Source organism: Oryctolagus cuniculus, chromosome 3, assembly GCF_964237555.1.
Source record: "Oryctolagus cuniculus chromosome 3, mOryCun1.1, whole genome shotgun sequence".
NCBI classification, from domain to species: Eukaryota; Metazoa; Chordata; class Mammalia; order Lagomorpha; family Leporidae; genus Oryctolagus; species Oryctolagus cuniculus.
In genome coordinates, this window is record NC_091434.1 from 65,333,220 (window position 1) to 65,360,436 (window position 27,217).

Here is a 27,217-nt window from a genome sequence, read left to right on the forward strand (position 1 = left end):
TTAACTTCCTTCCCTGCGTAAGAATGCTCAATGGAATGATCATCCAACTCTTTTCATTATGCCCTCAGCATGCTCTATAAACATGGTCTAGCTTCTGTCCAGCCCTCTCTCATTCTTGTTGTGTAGTCACATGGGCCTTCTCCCTTCAGTTCTCTGACTGTATCAAGCCCTTTCCTGCCTTATGTCCCAGTTCAAATTTTCAATCCTCTGGGATGCCATCCCAAACTGCCTATCTAAAACTACCCTCTGCCTCTTACTCTTCCATATCACTCTACTTAGGTCCTTGACACAGTTTATATTTCATTTATTTGCTCTTGTACCATCTATTTTTACAATGCAAAGTCTGCAAGGATCTTATTTTTCTTTTCTTTCTTTTCTTTTTTTTTTTTTTTTTTTCCAAAGATTTATTTGAAAGAGTTACACAGAGAGAAAAGGAGAGGCGGGGGTGGGGGGGAGTTCTTCCATCCCCTGGTTTACTCCTCAATTGGCTGCAACGGCTGGAGCTGTGCTGACCCAAAGCCAGGAGCCAGGAACTTCTTTTGCATTTCCCACGTGGGTGCAGGGGCCCAAGGAACTGGGCCATCTTCCACTGCTTTCCCAGGCTACAGCAGAGGGCTAGATCGGAAGTGGAGCAGCCAGGACTCAAAACTGGTCCCCACATGGGATGCCACTACATGGCCCTGCCTGCTACGCCACAGCACCGGCCCCAAGGATCTTATTTTTCTTAATCATGTCTGTATCTGGAGGCACAATGCTTGAGACATTTATTGTGTGAATGAATAGCTTCATTCTGAAGTCCAGTGAAAATTCTCTTATTTCTCTGCTTGGCAATATTGACATTATTGAATATTCTTTGAATCACATTTTGTCTTTTGTCTTTTGACATATCTTGCTGTTTTCTAACTTCTGTGACCTCTTGCTGTGTGTCCTTTGTAGGCTTTTCTTCCCCTGCCCATCCTTTGTTTTAAAAAAGTTGATTTACTTATCTGAAAGGCAAAGTGACAGAGAGAAAGAGCAGTGGTCTTCCATCCACTGTTTCACTCCTGAAATGCCTACAACAGCTAGGGCTGCATCAAGCCAATACCAAGAGTTAGGAACTCCGTCCAGCTACATGGATGGTAGGAACCCAGATACTTGGGCCATCTGAGCTGCTGTTTCCCAGGAGCGTTAGCAGGAAGCTAGATTGGAAGTGGAGGCCACACTTGATCCCAGGCAGTCTGATATGGGATGTGGATGTCCAAGCAGTGCACAATGCCCAATGCCCTCTCCATGCCCATCATTTCTTTAGATGTTGATGCATCTTAGGTTCCACCTAGTGTCATCATGTCTTTGCATAGTCTTTCCTTTGGGATGCTTATCACTGCCCATAGGTTTAATTACTGTCTGTCTCCTGAATCTCTGATCTCTGGTCTTGGTCTATTTCATTTCAGAGCCATTTATGCTGGCACATCTCAGTGTGTTCAAGAACAAACACTCTTTTCCTTGAAAACTCAGCATCTTCTTTGTTTCTCATTTCTTCAAATAGAGCCCCCTTTCAAGCTGGTCTGTCCACTCACCTTTTCCTATATCCAAACTGTCCTTTCCTGTCTCCTAAGCATTTTGTAGTTAATTCTCATTTCTCAACCCATTCACATTACATTAATAGTTATAAACATTTGCACTCTATATTTCATGCCATACAGCATGCTAACTGCTGTATATGTTTTGTTTTATTTGTTCTTTGGCAACAGTCCTGTGAAGGTTTTTATTTCCATCGTAGAGGAGAAAAACAGGTATAGGAAGAGTAGTAGCTTGTTCAAACTGACACATTTGATAAGTAGAAAATTTAAATGTAGTGAACAAGTTCAGAGGCCCTTTTAAAAAAAAAAAAGATTTATTTATTAATTTGAAAGGCAGATTTACAGAGAGGCACAGAGAGAAAAAAGGTCTTCAATCTGCTGGTTCACTCCCCAAATGGCCACAACAGCCAGAGCTGGACCAATCCGAAGCCAGGAGCCAGAGCTTCTTCCAGGTCTCCAACGTGGGTGTAGGGGCCCTAGGACTTGGGCCATCTTGTACTGCTTTCCCAGGCCATAGCAGAGAGCTGGATTGGAAGTGGAGCACCTGGGACTCGAACTGGCGCCCATTTGGGATGCCAGCTCTGCAGGCGGCGACTCTACCTGCTATACCACAGCATCTTACTTTACTCCCTTCTAATTCATGCCTCCATCGTCTAAATTACCAAGGTTGTCTCTTTTTTTTTTTTTTTTTTTTTTTTTTTTTTTTTTTGTAAGATTTTACTTATTTGAGAGGCAGAGTTACAGAGAGGGAGAGACAGGTCTTCCATCTGCTGGTTCACTCCCCAAATGGCTGCAATGACTGGAACTAGGTTGATCTGGAGCCAGGAGCTTCTTTTGGGTCTCCCGTGTGGGTGCAGGTGCCTAAGCACTTGGGCCATCTTCCACTGCTTTCCCAGGCTATTTGCAGGGAGCTGGATCTAAAGTGGAGCAGCCGGGACTCGAACCCATATGGGATGCCAGCACCGCAGGTGAAAGCTTAATCTAATACGTCACAGCACTGGCCCCCAAGGTTGTCTTTTAAGTTGGTTTCCCAGTTTGTCCATTTGGCATCTATTCTGTACACCACAGCCTGAGTGAGATTCTGATTATGTAATGATCACCAGTAATTATTGTATACTGTTTTAAAAATGCTAAATAACATACAAGGCCAAATGGATGGTAGGCAGCTGAGCCAAGCCAGAACTCTGTTCTCAAAGATTAATTTTATACTGCCTTTCAACATGGTCAGATTACTTTATAACATGTTTTCTTCTACTTATATTTCTGGGTGACAGTAACTACTTAACTATATAAAAACTTTTTGTTAAAGATTTTATTTATTTATTTGAAAGTCAGAGTTACACACAGAGAGAAGGAGAGGCAGAGAGAGAGAGAGAGAGAGAGAGAGAGAGAGGTCTTCCATCTGCTGGTTCATTCCCCAGATGGCTGAAACTGTGCTGATCCAAAGCCAGGAGCCAGGAGCTTCTTCCAGGTCTCCCACGTGGTGCAGGGGCCCAAGGACTTGGGCTATCTTCTGCTGCTTTCCCAGGCCATAGCAGAGAGCTGGATCAGAAGTGCAGCAGCCGGGTCTCGAACCGGCGCCCATATGGGATGCCGGCGCTTCACACCAGGGCATTAACCCGCTGTGCCACAGGGTGCCGGCCCCAGAAGCTTTTATTTTACAGTATTACTTTACAGTGTTACCTTTTGGATCGGTGTGTAAATCAGTCAAAGGATTATAGAATGCAGATAATTCTGGATAGCTATTTTGAAATAATCATAGAGAAAAGGTGCTTTAGAAAATTGGGAGGGGCCGGTGCCATGGCTCACTTGGTTAATCCTCCGCTTATGGCACCAGCGTCCCATGTGGCCACTGGTTCTGGTCCTGGTTGTTCCTCTTCCAGTCCAGCTCTCTGCTATGGCCCGGGAGTGCAGTGGAGGATGGCCCAAGTGCTTGGGCCCCAACACCTGCAAGAGAGACCAGGAAGAAGCACCTGGCTCCTGGCTTCGGATCGGCACAGCTCCAGCCGTCGTGATCGTTTGGGGAGTGAACCAATGGAAGGAAGACCTTTTTGTCTGTCTCTCTCTCTCACTGTCTATAACTCTTCCTGTCAAATAAATTTAAAAAATAAATTAATTAAAAAATGAAATAAAGAAAAAATTGGAAGAAAATAAGTAATGAATTACTATCTGTCATACTTGATTATAAAAATAATAGAAGAGATCAAGAGCTGACATTTTGAACTTCTAAAGAGCCATTAAAAATAATTCAAGTACTAAAGTAAAAATCTAGGTAGAGATGCTGTTGTGAACTGATGATCTGCTAAATCTTAGTTTTATAATTTAGCTGCTTTCAAATTTATTAACATTTTAAATATATTAATTCAGTCAAGTAAAAATATTTGGGCTCCGAGTTTAGGCGGACAAGTAAATATAAAAGTATATTTGTTAGAATGTAAACATAACAATGAAAATTAAAGCCTTACTAATTGGATCAATCCATAAACTATTAATTGGTCAGCTTAATTTTTTCCTCCTCAGAGACTAATTTGCATTTTCTATTTTAACACTATTTTAAAATGGCTTTTTATCAGTTTGCTCTTGTGTGGAACTTAGATTCCATTTAATTTTCCGTTCTTTCCCCTCCAGGTCTCCTGTTAAATGATTTAATTTATAGGAGAAGAAAATCTTATCCACTTATGTAGTTCTCTTTGTTGCTTTTAAAACCCAGGTTTTCTGCTTTTTTACTTTTTTAAAAGTATTTACACTTTTGCTTTTTTTCTTTGGCAGCAAAATTGACAGAAGCTGGAAGTATGCTGTGGAGACTAAAAAGTGCTTCAAAAATCTCCCTCATAAATTATATTTTTAAATTCTCAGTCCAGGAGTCTGCGAGAATAGGCCAGATTTTCAGTTGCCAAAGACTTTTACCAGATCACTGGCACTTGAAAATAGGAAAAAGCTTGAAAAAATCATTTTCATGAAAATAAGCATTTCTATCTTAGTCTGATTTTGAAGGGTGAAGAAAGTGGGAATTAAATGAACATTTCTAAGACGCCTACTCTTGTCAAGCGCTGTGCTCCAGGTACTTTCTTGCATTCTCTTGTAGTTCTGTCAATCGTGTGAGGAAATAGACTACTGTCAAGCAGATTAAATTCATTTCTCAAGACCATTTAGTTTATGGGTGCTGTGGAAGGAATTTTAGCCTAGGATCTTTAAGTTCGTGCTCTTTTCACTGCCTAGTAACTGCTGTTCCTTTGATTTCTCACAGTTTTGTGAGAACTCAAATGTTGCTTCTTCAGGGTAATCTCTTAGTCAAAGAGAAGTCAAAACTCTGCACTTACACTCCTCCCTTGAAATGTTATCCTGTAATGTTACTTCCTGCACCGGACCGTAAGTTTCTTTTCTTTTCTTTTTTTTTTTTTTAAGATTTATTTTATTTATTTATTTGAAAGTCAGAATTACACAGGGATAGAAGGAGAGGCAGAGAAACAGAGAGAGAGGTCTTCCATCCGCTGGCTCACTCCCCAGATGGCCACAACGGCCGGCGCTGCACTGATCTGAAGCCAGGAGCTGCTTCTGGGTCTCCCACGCGGTGCAGGGGCCCAAGGACTTGTTCCATTTTCTGCTTTCCCAGGCCATAGCAGAGAGCTGGATAGGAAGTAGAGCAGCTGGTCTCAAACTGGCACCCATATGGGATGCTGGCATTGCATGCGGTGGCTTTACCCGCTATGCCACAGTGCCGGCCCCATAAACTTCTTAAAGACAGAGTCATATCTGTTTTTATTCATTAGTATATTCCCAGTGTGTAGCATAAGAAGACAGTATCATCTGTTGAATAGATAATAATGTGCATGCACACACACAACACAATGGAAAATACTGATGTGGTCTTAGTGCAGATCTTATAGTATGGGGATTGCAAATCCCATTTTTTAAATTACTGAGTAGGAAAAATCCCATATTGTTCCTTAAAATTTAAGCAAATTCCAACCAGTTCCTCTGGCTTCTTTCAGTCCATTGTCCTCACCATTGTTGGAGATTTCCAAAATGCAAATCTTTATTCTAAGACTCATTTGTGTATCGGAGATTCCTTAGGCAGCTTGCAAGGATGCCTTCAGAATTTAAATCACTTTTCCATCCTGTTTCCCATATTCTTCCTCCTCCTCCTGCCACAGATGACTATTTCATACTTCTGAGAAATGTCATGCTCTGCTCTTCCATGATGCTATTCTTGTAAACTCTTATTTCTTTACGACTCAGCTTTATCTATAATCTTGTGAGTGACATCTCCCTCAGCTTTGCTAAGCAGTTGCTTTTCTGTTCCCAGCAGACTTTATACTCTGTATATGTGACTTGTGGTCTCCTGACCTCGTTATTTGTTGTGTCTGCTTTCCTCATTTTGCCATGAACACAGAAGCTAGGCCATATTTCTCAATTTTTTTTCCCTCTTGATCTCAAAGCAAAACAAAATCCAAAGCTGGCATGGTGCCTGCTATTGGTTTAGAGCATGGGTTAATATAAATAAGTGATGGATGGACTTTGTCAGCACCAGTGGTTGGTGTGCTACACTACCTGACACCCCTACAAGTAACTGGATTGGAACTAAAATGTGAGAAGGCAGGCTCTGGATGTAAGAAGATAGAGACAGTGAGCACATCAGGCCAGGGGAGGATCCATTTGTTTTTCTGCCTTCAATGTCTGATGCAGGAGACACACAGTAACCACCCATGAACTGGGGGGTAGATGACCTAAGTCAAGCGCAGGTACTCGTGTGGGATTATAGTGCAGGAACTGTTCTTCAATTCTCATGAGTTCATTATTTGAGTAAAGTGTCCAAATTGTGAACAAAATAATTAATTTGGGATGGCTTAACAAAATTCTTTTCTTGAGGCTCCTTAATGGTTCTTCCTGCTCCCATATTTTACTTACCATAAGATGGGGTCTTAAAATATCTTTTTGTTTTTATATTGATTTTTACTTATTGTCTCATTTCTAACTCATTTGATGTTATGAGCAACAGTAAGTTAGGAAAATTCTGGATTATGTTGGTGCTTTTTGTACACATGTATCTGATGAGGTGTGGATATACACATGTGCACACACATGCGCATGCACACAAGTGGGCAGTGGAACTGAAGAATGTTTCTTAGTATATGAGCCATAAGGATTCATTCAGGTCTTGAGTACTTGCTTCAAATAAACAATGCAAGGAATTGTAAGCTATACATGCAAACATAAGTAGAACTTGTGCTAACATGTTTGATGAATTGTAGTCAATGAAGTTATTAATTTTTTCTAAAACTTAAAACTACTTGTGTTTTACTGTCTATAACAAGGATTCTAAAATTTTGCGTATCTACTAAGAATTGACATTTTATTAAATTACTGTAGTTTGACTTTTAAAAAAATCTTTTTGTAGCAACAAAAAGGAATCAAGTGTATTTGGAATGAGCTTGTGTTCTAAATTATGAGTGTTAGCATAGCTGAAGAATATATGAATTTTCAGAATAAAATAACCTGAGAACAAACAAATAAAACTGGTATGCTTGAGATGTGCTTTGAGCAGATGTTTTGGGTTCTTCCTGTTCCCGTTTCAGAACTTTTTTTTTTTTTTTTTTTTTTTTTGGTTTTTGAAGATCTGAATTCTTTTTGCTTGTTTGTATAAGCTTCTCTTCTATTAGGCAGTCTCCTGTGCTTTGGTTTGATGGCATTAAGTTATATTTTTTTGTTTCAAAACAACCACTGTCATAGTGTGCATTTTCTTTTGACTGCCACCCCCTCACCATTGCACCCCATCCAGCAAGGGAGAGAACAGCTGCTGTTGAGGTTTTAGTGCCTTCTGATAAGATCAATTTATCCTCCTAGAAAAAACTGGAAATATTAGTTCGAATCCAGTGTGAATGTCCAGCACTCCTTTTAGGTCAGGATGGCACAAGACTACTAAATTGTGTGTCTGAACAGTAGTGCTGTGCATTTGGAGCCGGAGAAGCAGAGTGGGAAAAGATGACCGGCCTTCTAATAAAGACGCTGGATTTGGGACTTCTCCGTTCCAGATGAAAAACAAGAGGTCCCGTGACTGACACTTCTGTTTGTAACAGTGCCTTCAATAGACACGTAAACAATTCAATTTGTGCATTATGGGTTTTATTGTCTCTAAAGAGTGATTTATGTCCTTATTTCTGCATTATTGTCCACCAGGAACTGCCCCTGTCAGAGGCCCTGTGCTATTTAATTTTTTAGACCTTTGTCTTCATTAGTACAGCAATTGTAGCTTGTAATCATTGTAGTAGACCTCATTGATACGCTAAGACAGTATGAGATTCATAGTGCTGACATCTGACCTTACCACTGGCTTCTTGACCCTTCTGCTTCCGAAACATGGGTTCATTTTTTAAAAACCCAAGGTAGAACTCCCATCTATTTTTCACACACATTGTGAGCAGTTTAAAGGTTGGTCAGAATCAAATATTGTGCTTTCAAATTTGATAATGTATGAGTACAGAAGGGTGACCTTTGATACATAGTCATACATCAACATGACATGAGCAGTAAATGCAGCAATTACCTTTACTACATTGAAATGGTGCTTTAGTTTTCATCTTCAGCGCAATTATTGAAACAAAACATTTAAAATGTGCCTAAATTCTAGTTATAAAATTTTTAAATTTAGTACTTTTAAAAATAATCCCAATTTATTCACTTATATTCAGCATGAGTTTCATTTTCATAAGATTCAATAGTTAGCTAACAAAGGATGTTAGTGGTCTTATAATGGGCAAAATGATGTAATGATACTTTTTTATGAATAGGTTATTTTTAAAAAGGATTAAACACTGTTTCAGTACAAAAGAGTTTTACCATATGTGTGTTAAGATTTATGGACATCTGAGGCCAGCGTTGTGGCATAGCGGGTTAAGCTACCACCCATGATGCTGTCCCATGTGGTAGCCTGTTCGAGTCCCGGCTGCTCCACTTCTGATCTAGCTCCCTGCTGATGCACCTGGGAAAGCAATGGAAGATGACCTAAGTACTTGGGTCCCTGCACCCACATAGGAGACCTGAATGAAGTTAGTAGCTCCTGGCTTCAGCCTGGTCCAGCTCTGGCTGTTGTGGCCATTTGGGCAGTGAGCCAGCAAATGAAAGATCTCTCCCCCTCTCTCCCTCTCCATCTCTCCTTCTGTCTCTTTAACTCTGCCTTTCAAATAAAAACATCTTTTAAAGAAAGAAAGATATATATCAATATCCATGCCCAGTGCTCATCTAAAGGAATATGTACTGATGATAAGGACCTTTATATTGTGGCAACACCCAACTGCATGTAGCGTCTGCCACTGTCAATGGGATTGATGCCCCAGTGTGTTCATTTATTCATTCATTTCTCCTTTAATGAGTGCCTTCTACTTGCCAGATACTAGAAAATAAAAGGAATGAAACATGGACCCTGCTCTGGGAGTTGATAGTAGATGTGTTTAGTCTAATAGTTCAGTTCAATCTTGAGCAGTCCCAAGATGGAAATGCAGTGATTTCACTTAGTAAGTGCTCAGTGAAGTGTGCACTGGACTCGAAATCAGGAGACCAGGTTTGCATTCTGGCCCTGACATTTTCCAGTGGTATGACCTTGTGGGAAAGTTACATCACCTTTCTGAACCTTAGTTCCCTTGACAAAAAAACAAAAACAGGTAGTGCACAGAGCTGCTATGCAAAGTGAGATTTCCAGAATGGGAAACATTCTTCCTTTATCTCTGCAACTCTCAGTCTACCGGTAGGATTTTTCTCTGTAAATTTCCTTTTATAGTATAGAGGGTAACAGGGATGCAGGGAATCCAGGGCTTCTGCCAATTTTTCTGCAGAATTTTGTGTCTGTGCATACACATTTTTCCAGGAAGAGGTGATACAACTCTCATCTAATTTTCAAAGGGGACCATGAGTCTGCAGAGTAGGAATGTTTGAGCTCTCTTCCGGGAGGATGGTTATCAAAGATATTACTTAGCAGTAGTGTAATTAGATGGACCATGTAAACAATGTAATCAACTCTCAAGTACAGTACCCTTTCTTTGGGCATTAAGGAATCCTTCCAAGTTTCTCCATGACCAGAAATAATAATGCCATGTTCGAAAGAAGCAGGAACTAAATTAGTATAAAAATACATTCAGAGTGAGAATCTTGATAGTTTTATCAATAATCACTTTTAAGGGCCAGCATTGTAGTGTAGCAGGTTAAACTGCTGCCTGCTATGCCTGCATTCAGTGTGGGTGCTGGTTGGAGTCCTGGTTACTCCACTTCCAATACAACTCCCTGCAAATGGGCCTGGGATGGCCTGAATGCTTGGGCCCCCACCACCTGTGTAGGAGACACAGATGAAGCTCCTGGCTCCTGACTTTGGGCTGGCCCAGTCCTGGCTGTTGAGCCCATTTGGGGAGTGAACCAGCAGATGGAAGATTCTGTGTGTGTGTGTGTGTGTGTGTGTATGTCTCCCTTTCTCTGTGACTCTCCCTTTCAAATAAAAGAAATTTTAAAAAATCACTTTTAGAGTGAGAACAATTTAAAATCTGTCAGGCTAGTGAACGTGAAATTTGAAGACAGATGAGAATATTATAAGGAATCAAAGGTACCATACTGGATTTGATATTATAAATATTATTACCCCCAACCCCCAGCTTCAATTGCTTCCAGGATTTCCGTCCTAGGAAGCTCCTGCTTACACGGTGAGGCTATAAAATGCCTCCCTGTTTATTCTCTCTTCATTTTTAGTTTTAGAAATATAAAGTACAAAGACAAGACAAAAATTTTAAAAAGCAATTTCCCTGCATTCTATCATCATAACACATTAAACGCATTAATTATTTTCTCTTCCTTGGCTTTCCTTTTTAGCCTTTAGTCCTTTTAGAAGGTGAGCTTTATAAATTGATTTGTACATAGTTACATTTTTAAGCCCAAACTCTGAGTGAGGTACTCTGTGTGGAGCTGTTCCTGCTTCCTCTAGCTCCTCTCACATCAACTGCCATTATCCAACTCAGGAGTCAATTACTAACCCTCAGTATCTTTTGAAGCCATGTGGACATCTGGCCATTGGAAAGAGACTGGAAGAGACCCTTTAACTTTCTGCCAAGCCCAGAGCAGCTGTCAAATAAATGATAATGAGTGTTTCCTCCTCCTGCTTGGGCAGGCTAAGGGCTTGGATGCCTACTCTGACTCCTTTTTCTAACATCTTCTCTAGTAACTCTGTCCTCTACCACCATCCAATATATGGCGACTTTGAGTTTGTATTTCTGCTCTCTAGGTCAAACCCTGTTGCATTGTGAAGCATAGTTCATCACAGTGTTACTTATGGTGGTTAAAAAAAAAAGGTGCTCAAAATTCTCAGAAATGCAGAGGATGTTTAATGCATTTGAAGTATTTTTGAAGTTTAAAAAACTGAGAAAAATGCTTATGATTTATTGTTAAGAGAAGCATGGCTATAGGGTTGCACAGTGTGTACAGTCTGGTCATAGGTCTTGACAGTATATAGACATGTATGCGTGTATGCCAGATTTCAAAATTTTTTGCACCAAAATAAACATCTTTTAACTCCATTTTTCATGTTTTTGAAGTATTCATATACATACATACATATAGAGAGAACTGCAAGGAGACATAACAATGTTTTAACTGACTATATTTTGGCTGTAGGATAAGACTTCCCTTTGTCCCCTGTATTTTCTAAATTGAATGTCAAGGATGTGGATTACTTTCAGCAATTTCAATGTTTAAAGTTAAAAGAAAACTATGATAAGCTACAACAAGTCGCTGTGTTACAGTTATTTCCAAGCTCAAGCTAATAGTTCCAAATTCAGAACATTTTCATATGTACAAAGATTCTTGGGAAAGTGACTTAAGTTTAGCTTCAAAAGGAAGACAGAATCAAAGTCTCAGAAGAAAAAATTTTTATCTGAGTAGTAAACATAAGAGAACTTCTGTTACCTTGAAAATACAGAATAGGAATGAATGTTTAATGTTTATAATTTTGGAAGGAATTTGTGTAGCTCAGATAATTTTTGTTTTTCCAGGCGCTTAAATAAAGCGTTCTCAGCTTGTAGATTAGCATGAAAGCCTACGCACACATTTGCATATTTCACCACCTCCCTTTATGTGCACGTATATAGACATACACAGCTCATTAATCCCTTTAATTAAGAGAAATGAATCAAAGCTTTTGTCTTCTAATAAGTACTTGCTTTGTTATACTCAATATCATACCATAATCTTTGATAGTCCCTTAATGTATTTCTTTGGAAATCTCACAACCAACATTCATTATCAAGACTGCTTCTTATGGATATTCAAACAATTTCCTAAAGCTACCATCTGACATACATTTAGAAATGATCACAATACAGAATGCAATAACACATGTTAGTGCAGGTTGATCTAGAAGTGCCTTGTGATAGTGAACAAAGCAAAAATCTGATTCATGCTTCACAAATTGGGAATCTGTGATAATATGAAATAGAACCATTTAGAAGATTAGAATTCAGGTAAATTTACAGTATGTGAAAGATTCCACAGAGGTGTTTTCTTAAGAGTAGTTATTTTAAATGTCTAATCATGCAGTCATATAAGTGGAGGCCACTCTGATGTGTAGGTTTCCTATGGGGAAATCACTTGATGCATACCCAGCCTGTTTTAGGATATTTTACATGCACAGTGTCATGTGATTCTTTAAGAGTTATTTTGAATACATAATTTTCATGTCTATCTTGTAGATAATGAAAGTTAAAAACATTCATTAACTCATTTAGGGTCACTCACCTATTCAGTAGCAAGGGCAAGTTTGAACCTAGGTTATTCTAATCAGAATAAGGCCCATAAACATTTCAATGAATCACACAGCCTTCATTCTTCATTCTTTTTTAAAAATATTTTTGTTTATTTTCAAATTACTTGAAAGGCAGAGAGAGAGAGAGAGAGAGAGAGAGATATCTGCCATCCACTGACTCATTCCCCAAATGCAACAGCCAGGGCTGGGCCAGCCTGAAGCCAGGAGTCTGAAACCTAATCCAGGTCTCCCACATGACTGGCAGGAACCCAAGTACTTCAGGTATCAACTGCTGCCTTCTGGGTACACTTCAGCAGGAGCCTGGATTGGAGGTGGAGGAGCTGGGACTTGAATCAGGCACTCCAATATGGTGCACGTGTGTTCTAAACAGCATCTTAACTGCTAAGTCAAATGCTTACTTCAACAAAACCTCCATTCTTATCCATTTGTTTTAGTTGATTTTTTTTACCAGTAACATTTCTCTTTGCTTATGTCATTTAAGTGATTGAAAGATCTTGTAAAATGTTCCATGGTGGAAAGCCAAGATACTCTGGCAAAAAAAAAAAAAAAAAAAACAAACAAACACCTAAATGAAAGATCTCTGTGAGTGAGATCCCAGTGGAAAGAACAGGTCATCAAAGAAGGAGGTACCTTTCTCTGAAGGGAGGAGAGAACTTCCACTTTGACTACGACCTTGTCTAAATATGATAAGAGTCGGTGAACTCAAAAGGCTTCCATAGCCTTGGCAACTCATGACAAGAGCCTAGGGTGATTACTGATGCCATAAACAAGAGTGTCAATTTGTTAAGTCAACAACAGGAGTCACTGTGCACTTACTCCCCATGTAGGATCTCTGTCCTTAGTGTGCTGTACATTGTGATTTAATGCTATAACTAGTACTCAAACAGTATTTTTCACTTTGTGTTTCTATGTGGGTGCAAACTGTTGAAATCTTTACTTAATATATGCTAAACTGATCTTCTGTATATAAAGAGAATTGAAAATGAATCAATGTGAATGGAAGGGGAGAGGGAGAGGGAAAGGGGAGGGTTGCGGGTGGGAGGGAAGTTATGGGGGGGAATAAAAAAATGTTCCATGGTAATATTTCTGTTTAATATTTTGAAGAAATGAAGGATACCTGCAGAATCCCTTTGGTAAGACAACCACAAATCAGGTTGGCCTGATTTTTCAAAGCACTATTGGAAAGTTACTGTTATTTAAGAACCCAACAAAGAATCTCGTACTGCTTGCTGGCCTCTCCTCCACTGAGTAGGGAGCACTGTGCATTCTTTGTTTTAACCATGCACTTTGATTCTTCTGTGATGCAATGGAGAGTGGAATTGATTCGTAATAATGAGAGATGGTTGTAAGTTGCTCTGCATACATCCCATTTCCATTCTTGGCACTCCCATCCTTTGAGCTTTACCTGGAGGCATAGGTACAGTGGTGAACAACTGCCTTTCTCAACTTCATCTTGGGCTGGAGGCCCTGGTTCTACGAAGGATCTACAAGTCATCTGCTTTGTCTGGCCCTTCTTACCTGCCTGCCTTGTACTCCTTCTGTGACCCCCATGTGTGGACCAGGCACCTCCATCGCGTGTCATTTTGTTGAATTTGCAGTGAGTATCAACATTTCCTTTAGCCCTTTATAGGTTATCCATGTGGGTTTTCATGACTCTTATTGTATGTAATTCCTGCTTTGTGATGGTTCTGTTCATAAAGAACATCTTTTCTACAAACTTCCACCAACATACTTTGCTGTCCCACATTATTGCCAGATGTTTGAAAAGACAGGTAAAAAAGAGGTTCAGGGCTATGAGACCTAGGCCCTGCCAGGACAGTCAGGAAGAGAATGAAGAGGAAGTGTGCTGTTCTGCTGCTTCCAATCACTTACACAGCCCTTTCAGCTGACACTTCCCAAAGCAGTCTGAGCCATCTGTCTTTGCAGAGTGTGGCTTTCTTTGTCAGACTGGGTGGCAGTGTTGATGAGACTTGGAAAGTAAGATGTACAAAAGTCAGCGTCCAATTTCGGGAAGAAATATATACAAAATTATTTGTATTGTTACCTTCAAGTGCCGTGATATACATTAGCCTAAATAAGTTCATAAAATAATTTTCCCTGTGTCCCCTCGCCTCCAGTCACCAATCCCCTCCCCCTGGCCTCCACCACCACTCCATCACCGACCTACAGCCAGGCTTACTGTCTGAATGGGGGGTTGTCCAGGCCATTCATTTGTTCTTCATCCCTCTTCTGCTTCCAGACTTTTGGCTTCTGCTTGTTATTGTTTCCCTCCGAGGTAAGAATATAATAAGATGACATTAAAGTAGTCACTATTATCCTTTCTGGTACAAGTGTGGGTGAGAAGAGAACAATTATCGGCTGGAAGGGAATTTGAAGGATCCATATTGATTGTAGCTCCATGTATTTCATTAGCACACATAATTGATAGCACTTCCAGTGCATTAAAAATGATTATTCTTTACTGACTAGGTTGCATTATTAGCACACATTTATTTCATTAGCACACACAAGCAAGAACAACATCCATGGAGAAACAAATGAGCTTTTTTTTTTTACTAGCCATTTTGCAAAGTTAGTGAGTGGGTATTTGTAAAGCTGATCTACTAGTATATGTAAATGTAAACACCTCTGAATGCTATGGTGACATCTTTAAGTAATTGAAAGCTCAGTATGAAAGTCGTGTCCAGCCTTAAGACCATTCTCAGTTAAAGGTTACACCTTTTAATAGCTGAGTAGGCTGCCCCCTCAGACATATCTCAGAGCAGAGAATTTATTATATAAGGTACAATCTCATTGAGTATGCAAGGTAGATAACCTCATTAAGAAGGGAATGTGAAGGAGACACAGCACTGTTCAAATAGGGCAAACAGGGGCCAACAAGGTAGAACAAAAGGCAGTCATGGAAGTCAACCACTGCTTTTATTTTGTGTTTCATATTTTGTGCTGAATAAAATAGATTATAAGGGTCAGCTGCTTAAAATCAAGATGAGCCCAAGAAAGAGGCCAAGAGAAATTCATTCTTCTGTTGAAAAGCAGTAGAGTAAAACATAGCCTGTTGGCCCTGCACTAATCGAACAATCCAGAAGGTGAAAAATGGTGACTCCGTGGATGCAGCTTCCAAGGGCTGTAAATGAAGGGATCCTCCCTGGGGTCTACAAACCCCAACAGACCTGGGACACGCACTGCCCAGAGGCATGCGTATGCCCTAGTGGATGGCTTGATTGTCCTTCCATTTCACTGCGTCGTCTTCTTCTTCTGGAATTGGAAAGTCACCACCTGTCTATGGAGAATTCTTCTTCAGCTGAAGTACTAACCAATAGTCTCCCGCTATTTAGTGTCTGCCTCTATGGTCACCTACCTTTATAACATCTACAGTCACTGCCATTAACTGTCGTTTAAAAAAGTAAATCACTCTTAGGCCTGCAGAACTGAACGTTCCTAAAATAGAAGAGGTACACGGGCTGGGAGGTTGTTAGGTTCAGATTTCTGCCTTGAGGCTGTTAGGGCACCCATGCACACAGGACACTTAAACTTCTCCTTTCTTTCCTTCTTTCCTTCTTTCCTTCTTTCCTTCTTTCCTTCTTTCCTTCTTTCCTTCCTTCCTTCCTTCCTTCCTTCCTTCCTTCCTTCCTTCCTTCCTTCCATACATTTGGGCAACAAACATGTTTCTATAAGATGCTTAAACTCTTAAGCAACTGGTAGATAGGAGAATGAGGCCAGTGTAAGCCTAAAGTCATGTGAGTCATACATGATATGTTTTTCAGACCATTCATGCTTTGTGTCACAAAGCAGCAGCAACTGAAGCAACAAGCGGTGGAAGAGCATAGATTATAGAACCTATGGCCAAGGTAAGAGAACCATCAGGCTGTGGATGGCTGGGCTGAGTGCTTTTTCTTAGGAGCACTTATTGTGTGGTTCTCCTCAATCTGTTGGTATTCCCTTGTCTCCACAAAACAGCCACCTCAATCCTTTATTTCACCCCTTCCATCAAACTAGCTTCCCTCTTCCTCTGTTTCTTTCATTGTGATAAAATATTTATCGTTAAAAGGGTAGAAATTCCTTTATAGAGTCTTTTAAATCAGGAAGTTAACGACTCATTTTTTAAATTGAGAATATTTTTACTAGGTTTATTATTATTATTACTTGCACAGTTGCTTAAGTTTTTGTATAGTCTGCTTCTAACCCTGTTTTTCCTATGGCTCCTGTGACCTTGCAGGATGCAAGGATTTTTTGGCAATGCATGTATCCCTTATAGCAGAGGAGCCCGTTTTTAATATGGCCGTTTTAACAGATTTGTCCTACGAAGCTTTGCCAACACTGGAGCTGAATCACCCACACCCAGCCTAACAGTAAGACGTTACCAGAGCAGCCCTGAGATCTGAGGTCTCACAAGCTGTCAGTCTTACTGCCTCTCCATCCCAGCGAATGAGAATACACAAAATGCTGCCTAAGCATCTAAGGGTGACTTTTATGAACTTTCTTGTAAACATTAGAAATAATTTTTGGCGTCAAGAATATAGTTGCTCAGAGACACTGAAGCCCCTTTGTAAACCTTTTGTAGTTATATAAGAATTCTGAATTTTTCAGATGGGATTTTATTTCCTGTTCCCTCCCCTATCCCCTAGCCAGCACTCAAACACTTGCTGTGTCCTCTGACACTTGTGCTCATAACTAATTGGGCAAAGCAGTTACAGGAATGTGATCTCATGGGTGCTATTTCAATACAATAAGCATATAGTATGCGGAACACCCACAACATGGAAGGGTCTTTGCTACTATGTTAATTCTTTCCAATCAGAAATTGATGTATTGCCAGAGACCTTCTTGGGGCAACCAAAATGGGGTGAGTACTCAGGTATTTCTTTAGGGGTCCCTTAAGTCTGGAAGAGACCAACATGGTATTTTGCTCGATGTCCTATTTGCTGTGGTGTCTGCGAATAAGCTGGGAGCTGAGACGAGAGGGAGGGAGACTCACAGGCATACCTCTGAGGCTGCCTTTTGTCGCAACTGTTTCATCTCTATGATACTGGTTTAATGACAGGTGTCACGGGTGTACATGTGCTCACTTACTCCACAAAAGACCATAAAGCCTTGAGTGAGCTCAACAACTAAATTTCTCTCTGTCACTGACACAAAGCCAGCCTGGAATAGTGAAATTCCCATGAAATTGAACTGATCTTCAAATTATTGCTTAAATGATAGGACAGTCGGAACTTAAGAGCATATTAATGCTAATGGGAATTGCTCAGCTAATGGTGGGCAAGACCAGTTGAAAGGCGCACCAGGCATGCTACAAAAAAGCCATTATGCTCATCTTTTTGTAGATGCATGATTTGTTTTATTCTTAAAACATTTGAGGTTTAAAGTTTTTATACCATGCTTTATGAATAGAAGTGTAATGAGGTTGAAAACCAAAATAGTGCTCACCACTGTGCATAGAAATAGAAAAAAGGAGCTTTTGCTGAATGGTGCCCATTTGAATCCCCTCTTCTAAAAATCCAATTTAATTTTTTATCACTTGTCTCATTAACCCTAAGATTTAGAAAATCGAATGTGACCTGAGTAAAATAAGGGTGACAATGCAAAAATATTTTTATCGTGCTTAGTTTTTGGATTAATCTTCTCCTTAACATTTTAAAATTAAAATGTCTTTATGCTATGAAATGATTTTGCAATATGTAGGTGATTTATTGCTAGCTTTGGATCCACCTGTCTTACATGTATACTGAGCTTTTATTTATGCTTTGAAAATATAGCAGATAAGAAGCATAAGTGTTTCTGATATTATGTTTTGTCATCTCCAGCTAAGAAGATTGAAATCCTGAGAAACAATTTTCTGAAGAAATGAAATCGCCTGCCCTCCTGAACCCTTTGGGGAAAATCGCCCCTCTGTTTGTTCAGAATATGAAGCAGCGACACAGTACAAGCGAAATAGCCAGCCATGCCACACAGGTGACATTTCTATTTGTAGCATTTGAAACGATGTTTTAAAAAGATTTTCTGGGGTTTTATTTATTTATTTAAGAAATAACTGGTACAAATAATATACGAACAATCTTGCTGATGTAAGATTTCTCAAATCAGATGTATTTATTCTCTGGGAAACTTGGGAGATGGCTTTGAAACCCTTGCGTTGTGTAACTTCACGGAAAACGTATGAAAGGGAGATTTTGGAATTGCCCTAGAGTGGTGTCATTTTTGAAAATACTAACCGAGTCCTCCAACGTTCCATCTCCTGGACGTGAGCGTGGCCCCCAAAAAGTCCTTTCAGAGGAAGGAAACTTTTTTTTTTTTTTCAGTTTTATGGCTTTATTTAAACACAAACAAAGGGTGCCCACGAGCTGCCCGTCCATGTCCTTCGCTGTCCAATGTGGCGTTGGGATTGGTGACTGTGCCGGCCGACTGGGCTGCTCTCTCTAGGGTGGCTCTGTGGCCCTTGGAGGAAGCTCAGGGAGCGATCTCAGCGCAGTAAGATCTGCTGCACGCGGCGCCGCCAGCTCCTAAGTGTCGTGTGTTGGGACGGGCGGGCGGGGAGCCACCGGGCAGCGCGTGCTTTGTTTTCTTGTTGCTCCAGGAACCAACGGGAGTGGGGGGGGCATCAGGATCCGGCCCTTCCATCTTCTCTGCACCCTATGGTCCACCCTCTGGTTTCCACGAGTTCCGCTTCAGTTTACAGCTCGGTGCCACTGCTGCTGGGTGACCTTCCTCGGTCTTGGGCTTTGCGGGAGGCCTGAGAGTGGCCGTGCTGCTGCGTCGGAGGCTGCAGGTCTGCAGGCAAGAGGGGCGGGGAAGGAGCGCTGTTTAAATGTTTCCTTTCTAACTGCTAGGTTTTTCAAAGAGGATGTACTCTCATTTAGAGTGAAAAATTTCCTGGGGCTGGTTTGTGGTGCAGCGGGTTAAGCCACAGCCTGTAACACTCAGCATCCATATGGGTGCTGGTTCTAGTCCCAGCTGCCCCACTTCAGATCTAGCTCCCTGCTAATGCACCTGGGAAAGCAGCAGAAGATGGCCCAAGGGCTGGGGCCCCTGCCAGTCTCATGGGAGACCCCAGTGGAGTTCCAGGCTCCCCACTTGATCCTGTCCCAGTAATGGCCATTGTGGCCTTTTGGGGAGTGAACCAGTGGTTGCAAGATCTCTCTTTTCTCCCTCTCCCTCTCTGTAACTCCACCTTTCAAACAAACAATAAATAAATATTTAAAAAAGAATTTTTATGTATTGCAATTTCTCATCGCTTGAGTTATAATTGATGCCCTTGACAAGATGATAGTCTGGATAAATCAGAACTGATGAAATTTTCTTAGGTGCTTCCTTAATTAATGATAAAACTTGTCCTCAAGGACTCACTTTCTTTTAGTGTATTAAGTGGAGGATATTCTTATGACTCATAAGTTATAGTTATGTCTAAGTGCTCGCAAAAGATGTATTATTCTTGGGTGCTTCTTTAAAGTTAATTAAGTTTCTTAAAAAAAAAAGGGAGTGAAATTAACTTCGAGATGCAATGACTTTGAACAGCCCTTGTCTCGACCGTTAGTTTTTTTTTGTTGTTTGTTTTCTGTGCAGTTTGTTGAACTCTTTACTCAGTATGGAGTTGGTCTTTTGTGTATAAAGTTAATTGAAAATGGATCTTAGTGGAGAATGGGACTGGGAATGAGAGAGGGAGGAGGAGGAGGGGTGGAAGAGTGGGTGGGAGGGCAGGTATGGTGGGAAAAATCACTGTATTCCTAAAGTTGTACTTATGAGATGCATGAAGTTTGTATTCCTTAAATAAAAGGTTTCTTTGGGGAGAAAAAAGATAGTGTAAAATCAAACTTGATCCCCCTCCCACACAAATTGACATAAAATATACAAGCACTTTTGGCACCATATCTCTTGGCCTTCTTATAAGATCTTAGACTTAGGAAGAAGGGGTTTTCCTTCTCCACTTTGAATCTGATTAGACAAATCACATAAGTAAGATTTTTTGAAATTTACCTTGCAGGTAAATTATATTATGAAATTTTCACAGAACGTAACTGAGCAAAACCACCTGTCAGAGGCAGTTTGTAAATAATGAAAGAAAAATCTATCACCATATTTATATTCAAATATTACTTTTGATACCAAATGGTTTTTTAAGTTTGATTACTTTACCTTAATCAACAACCTTGGCTCCAAATATTTGGGCTCATTTCAAAAGCCCAGACTTGTCTGTAATGATAAAGATTTGGCACCATTAGGAATATTCAGAGGAAGGGGAAGGAAGCTGTGAAGGACATCCCTAAGTGGAATTCCAGTGCTGCTTAGAGAAAGAGCAGTCTCCTAGGACAAGGGCACAGTACAATACACATAGCTTCGAAGGGAAAAGCACACATTTGGGTGGTAGACTCTACCACATTTCCATAAACATCAGCTGCCTTACTGTGGAGTCATGGCTGGTGCACCATTTTGATTTAGAATTCATCTCTTCCAGTTCCTTTAAGAACTGAGAAAACCTGAGGGACTGCCACAGTTTAAAGCACATGGCATCACTTGTCCTGCAATCTGTGGGCGCAGACAAGAGAGGCGGGCCCAAGAACTGTAGATGGTGATTGAATTGTCAGGAACTACCTTCAGGGAAGGGTTGCCTGACCAAACAGCCTCTACAATATACATTTGCACACTATTTTAAATAGTGAGACAGTGCTCTGCTTGCATTAGCAGGAAGCCAGAATCAGGAGCAGAGCCAGGACTTAAACCCAGGCGCTCTGCTATGAGACAGACGTGGGGGTCCCACTCAGCATCTTAACCACTAGGCCAAATACACACCCCCATTTACGAGCTGTTTTCACTCCAAGGGCCAAACTCCAACTAGTTTAAGGAAGAAGACGATTTGGGGGGGAAGGCAACAGATTTATCTTATGTGACCTAAATTCAGGTGTAGGAGGTATTATGATTTGGATATTTGTCCCCCCAGAGCCTCGTATATTGGAGGCTTGGTCCCCAAAGTAGCAGTAGTGGGAGGTAGCAGGTTCTTTAGGAGTTAAGGCCAAGTGAGAAGTCCTTACATCACTGAGGGAACTACCCTTGGAAGAGATCAAGATGGGTCACACAAGATCCCCTGGGAGTCCTCATGGTAGGGTTGTTATCAAAGCCCGAGCCTGGCCTCACCCAGCCTTTGCCTTCTGCCTCCCCACGTGATCTCTTCTCTCCACAGATGCTCCCAGCACGGTCATCTACTGTGAGGTCCTCGCTTGAGCCGAGCTGATGGCAGCACCATGCGCCGAGTGTCCACAGCTGTAAGCTAAATAGACTTTCCTTTACAAAGTTAACCTGCCTCAGGAACTTCATGATAATAATGCAACACTTCCTAATACAGGAGTCACGTGGCCAGACCTTAGCAACGACAGAATGCGAGCAGTCAAATGCACTTCGAGGGGCCAAGGGTGTGGTGCAGCAGGTTGAGCTGCGGTCTGCAGCACCAGCATCCCACATGGGCACCGGTTCAAGTCCCAGTTGCTTCACTTTAGATCCAGCTTCCTGCTAATGGGCCTGGGAAGGCAGTGGAAGATGGCCCAAGTGTTTGGGCCCCTGCACCCACCTGGGAGACACAGATGAAGCTCCTAGCTTCTTGTTTTTGCCGGGCCCAGCCCTGGTTGATGTGGCCATTTGGGGAATGAACCAGTGGATGAAAGATCTCTCTCCTTCCTCTCTCTGTCTCTTCCTCTCTCACTCTTAACTCTGACTTTCAAATAAATAAATCTTTAAAATAATATGCCATTAGAACTGCTCTAACTTTTGGCTGTGTTTCTCTCTGCCTGATGGTTTTATCCCCATCAGCTGTAGAGTGATGTCCTCTGTGTGGTAAAGATACACAAGCAATGACTCCAAGGTCAATATGTTACAACTCCTGCCACTAGACTCTCCCATTGTCCCCTCCTAGTCCTAGACAGGCACACCTCTAGTTCTACCAGCTGTGACAAAGGAAGTCATGTATAATATGGCAGTTCCCACTGGGATCTTTGTTGAAGCAGAAAGCAGTTGGGGAGAGTTCTCCAGAGAAGGGAGGTTTGGGACAGAAAACATGGTAGCATCACACCTCAATTTCCAACCAGAAATATAAATGTCCCAGGAACAGAAGTAGACAGGACCTTAAGCACAGTGTTCTGAGTGCCTAATGCAGGTTTGAATTTGATTGGCTTCCGGATGTCTTTTGTCCTAATAGTTGCATATCGAGACTTCAGGTAGTTAAATTAGTGGATCTCTTTGCTTATAGGTAGAGTATATTCAATCATTGGCTATAAAAATATTAGCTTAATATATTTCTAAACATAGTTCTGTGTCTTACAGCCAACAAAGAACCTGTTTTATTTCTTAAATTCTTATACTTAATTTAAAAACTTGTTATATTCTTGTTAAGAAGGTTGGCCCAATTGAAGGATTTATTCCATTATAAGATACATTGGGAATTCTGATTCCAGACTCTATTAGATTTTAATTTAATTTAAATTGTTAAGCAAGGAGAAGCCAAAAAGAAAATCTGCCAAAAAGAAGAAATAAATGTGATTTATGCTATCTCCTAGTAAGTGTCAGGGATCAGATGAAAACATGGTGAGCAGGCTAAAGAGGAGGCCCGGCTGCCAGTTTTGGAAATGTGATGGCACTGAGGCTAGCCGATGTCCCAGGTGCCCTTCATTGTTAAGAGTTATGGATAGAAGTAGTCTCAAAAATATTTTTGGCACTTAAAATTACTTGGGAGAGAGGGACTGATGGAGGAAGCGGGGGAGGGGGAGGAGAGGGAGAGAGCGAGTGCGAGAGAGAGCTGGAGCTAGTTCTCAACCACTGGTTCACCCCTCAGATTTCACAACTGGTACTGGGCTGGGCCATAACTGGGCACTGGGATTGCACTCTGGGTCTCCCACAGGGGTGGCAGGAGCCCAGTGACTTGAGCCATCACTGCACTTGCTGGGATCTCAGTTAATAGGAAGTTAGAATTAGGCTCAGAGTCAGATAGAGAACTCAGGTGTTTTGACTTGGGTGTAGGTGTGTTAACACCTGCTCCTCCCTGTACCTTTTGGTTATGGTCATCACTTTTTCCAACAGGAGGTATCAGATTTGATATAGATGGAAAGATCTTGGGATTGGATCCACTTCCATCTGCAGAATCTCTGTCTTTAAAAGACAGAAGAAATTCTCCTTGTCTTGGGGAAGATCAAAAAGCATGAGATCTGGGATCACATACCTGGGAGTCACAGTGTCTTTTATAAACACCAAATTTTCTGTTGGATTGTTGGCAAGCCTTTGTTTTCCCACGAGTTGTAAGTATTCACTCATGGGCTATATTATCTAATTAGAAACACTATGTTTTTAATACTTCAGTAGTTACATCAAAAGTGTTAAATTTAAAAAGGGAGTAGATCTTTCCTAAGCACTGCTGAAATTTTCCAGGATGATTTACTTTTTAAAAGTTTTTTTTTTTTTTAACCATATTTCTTTCTGTTGGCCAGCTTCAAAATAGATCACCATGGCTAGATCTTAAAAAAAAAAATGTCCAAATAGGTGGACACATTTTTAAAACAGCCATGCTGTGCTTCTTTTGGGTGCTCTCAATGTCAGATAACCTGCTGGTCTGCTCATTCATCCCAGGGACTTGCTGTGTTTCTAGAGTTGATCCTTTGGTCTGATTGATTACATCTCCTAGCTCTCTTGGGCAAACCTTGTATTATCTGTCTCTTACCCATCCCTTTCCCCCTCCCTTCACCACTCTCGTGCTCACTACTACTTCCCCATCAGTTTTCAACACCCCCCACAATTCTTTGCTTTACCCAGCCTCTCCTACACCTTGTTCCCGCCTCTTCTCAGCCACAGAAAAGTCTGCTCCAGCTTCCTCCTCTTTAACCGCGAATTCTGCCTGCACTGTTCTCAACCCGTGAAAGTCACTGGTGCCTGCTCCGAGGCCTTCGCCTGCCACCCTGCTGCGCTAGGCGCTGTTGGCCACTCCTCCTTGCGCTGGGTCCTCCGCAGCTCACTGTCCTCCAAGAACATTTCTCGTTCCGGTTCTCTTTCGCGGTTGCCCTGCGGGGGCGGGGGGGGGGGGCTCCCCTTCCTCTGTGCACTCTGCCCGGAGTGCTTTACGTTGCTTTTGATCTTCTTGCCTCTTTTACAGGGAATAAAGCAGTTCCTGCGGATTTATTTGTATGTCTGTATGCTGATAGCTCCAAGTCTGATATTTTCAGAGCTGAGATGGTCATGAAATAATACCTGATTCCACAGCTTTGTCCTTCTAACTGTCCATTCCTCTACTATCATGAGTTATTTAAAAACAATATTAACTCTGTCAGTTCTCTTTCTAAAATTCCCCCAGTGGCTCCTCACCATGTACAAGATAAAGGCCAAACCCCCGCACTCGGCAGGAGTGTGTAGAGTGTTTCCTATCCGATCTAAGCTACCAGCACACCAAACACAAGGCCTTGAGCCTCTGACGCTGTGCAGGCCCGTGGGCCTCTGTTCCTGCTGCTCCCTTCCCCTGGTCCCCTCCTCCTTAGCTCTAATGCCTGAGGAATTCTTTATCCCTAAGGTCCCACTCACGTTTTGTTTTCCTTATTCTCTGAACTAACCCATCCTCTCTTTTGCTTTTTGTCACGTTTACTTCCTCTGTGCCAGAGACTCCATATTGTAACTATTAATGTGTCTGTCTCTTGCTAAACGGTAGGGACTCTGAAGTTAGGTCCCATATCTCACTCATCTATCCATCTCACAGTCTAGCATATGTAAATCCTCCATAAATGTGTATTAATTGGTAGGTGACGAAGTTGCCTAAACCACCTGGTGATTCTGGTGAAGCATAGCCCTGGATATAATTATATCATGTCAAAGAATCCAAATAAGAAGATAATATTAAAGAATATGAAAACCACTCTAAACCTTCCCTGTATTTAGTCTCAGGGCTCTGGGGATTATATTAGCAGTGATCTTCTAGAGTATAAATACTTATGATGATTGCTTTGTTTTTAAGTTTTGATGCTAGCATTTAGCTTACCTCTAGAATTCCTAGTATCCAATCTGGCCTTCCCTTCAGCAAGGTTAGTATTTTGTTACTTCTGGCCATCTGGCTTTGCCTGTTCCCACTGGCAATTTTGTCTGTGAGAAGGTGTCCCCTGATACTAGCACAGAATCATTTGGGGCATCAATAACCAGAAATGGTGAGCCTCTGGGAGCACAGCTGAAGTGTTGCCATGTGACACGGAGAGTACTGGGCCATTGGCTTGGCTCTAGTTCAGCTAAAGGCAAAGTCATGAAAATTGTCTTGTTTCTAAAACCCTCCAACAAGAAGGTGTCACCTCCTCTGACCATGCTCCTTATGTCTCTGTTGGTCAATCAGCCAGTCGATCAATCCTACCACCTTACTCCACAAGATTTGAGGATAGCTTATTTGCTACATAAATATATCAAGATAACAAACATTAGAAATATTTTTTAAAAAGGAACAGTAGAGGAATAAAATGTAATCAAGAATTACACATATATAATTCCCAATTTGATGGTGAGTCTTTCTGCAGCCGGTGAAAGGAGGAAAAATCTTATAAGCTATGAAATTCATGATATGTGTAAGTAAAAGGAAAACCAATTTTCCTACGCAACTCTATTGCTTGCATTAAGATCTGAAAAATGTCTCATAAAGATGATGTTGTCCACTATATCTTTACTGTAGGTGAATGCTTGTTCTTTTTAAAAAATTGACGTTTCGGGGTGGAGTGTGAAAAAGTTATTCAGGGTGAGCATTCATTTCAGGCAACAGAACTGCTGTGAGCCAATCAGGATTCGATCCAGATCCAGTATAATTCAGACTTTTTTTTTCTTGGACTTGGAACAGGTTTTCCTGGAATTGGCTACGTTTGAGATTAAGAAAGTTTCAGTTCCTTGGACTATGAAGTTCAGGAACAGTTTTCTAATTCCAGAACTTGTTCTCAATAGAGAGGATAACTTCATGTATTGTGATTCACATGTGCAACCAGGCAGGCTGCCTAGTGTGGTGGAATGGCTCATGCTTCTGTGTAGGAACAATCAGTGGCAGAGAACAGGATGACTGCACGGAGAACGTGTTGTGTGTGTGTACCCTCTCACTGTCCCTTGCATAACAAATTGAGCTAACATGTTCCTAACATGTCTGTCCTCAGCACACGAAGGTGCTGTCCCTTCCTGTTGGCCAACGTCAGCCAGGTTCTTCTGCTTTCTATGTCATTGCCTTATTCTTTTCTTCTGTTATTCATGAGCTAAATGACAAAGACCAGCCTTGGGCGACTCCTCAGAGACTACCATCAGTGAGTGGCAGTGCTCATTGGCATTGACCTCCACCTAGCCACTTCCCTTCCATTTGTGACTTTCCTGGCTCACCTGGCTGGCGTCTGCGGCTTGGCTTGGTCTTCACTCCATAACTCCTCCCAACTCTGTTCATTGATATCAGGCACTGAACCAAATGGGCTACCTACTAGACAAATGGAAGGCTTAGTAGGACACCAGTTCAAAATGAGCAATGTGTAGATTTATTTTTTTTAAAGATTTATTTTATTTATTTGAAAGACAGAGTTAAAGAGAGGTAGAAACAGAGAGAGAGGTCTTCCATCCACTGGTTCACTCCCCAGATGGCCGCCATGGCCTGAGCTGCGCCAATCCGAAGCCAGGAGCCAGGAGCTTCTTCCGGGTCTCCCACGTGGGTGCAGGGGCCCAAGGACTTGGGCCATCTTCTACTACGTTCCCAGTCCATAGCAGAGAGCTGGATTGGAGAAAGAGCAGCAGGGACTAGAACCGGTACCCATATGGGATACTGACACTTTAGGCCAGGGCTTGAACCTACTGCTCCACAGCGCTGGCCCCAGCAAAGTGTAGATTTAAAATCATGCATCAAAGA

General features: G+C 41.4%; 1 long non-coding RNA gene across 1 annotated transcript in view; it reads left to right on the forward strand.

The window, feature by feature from the left end:
• Window positions 1-15,842: 15,842 nt before the first annotated feature.
• The window catches only part of LOC103348783 (uncharacterized), a 13,961-nt gene continuing 2,586 nt past the window's right edge, over window positions 15,843-27,217 (forward strand). Inside the window, exons 1-3 of the long non-coding RNA XR_007920365.2 lie at window positions 15,843-16,202; window positions 18,159-18,306; window positions 21,527-21,608. This is a non-coding gene — a long non-coding RNA (uncharacterized lncRNA). The remainder of the gene's footprint in view (window positions 16,203-18,158; window positions 18,307-21,526; window positions 21,609-27,217) is intronic.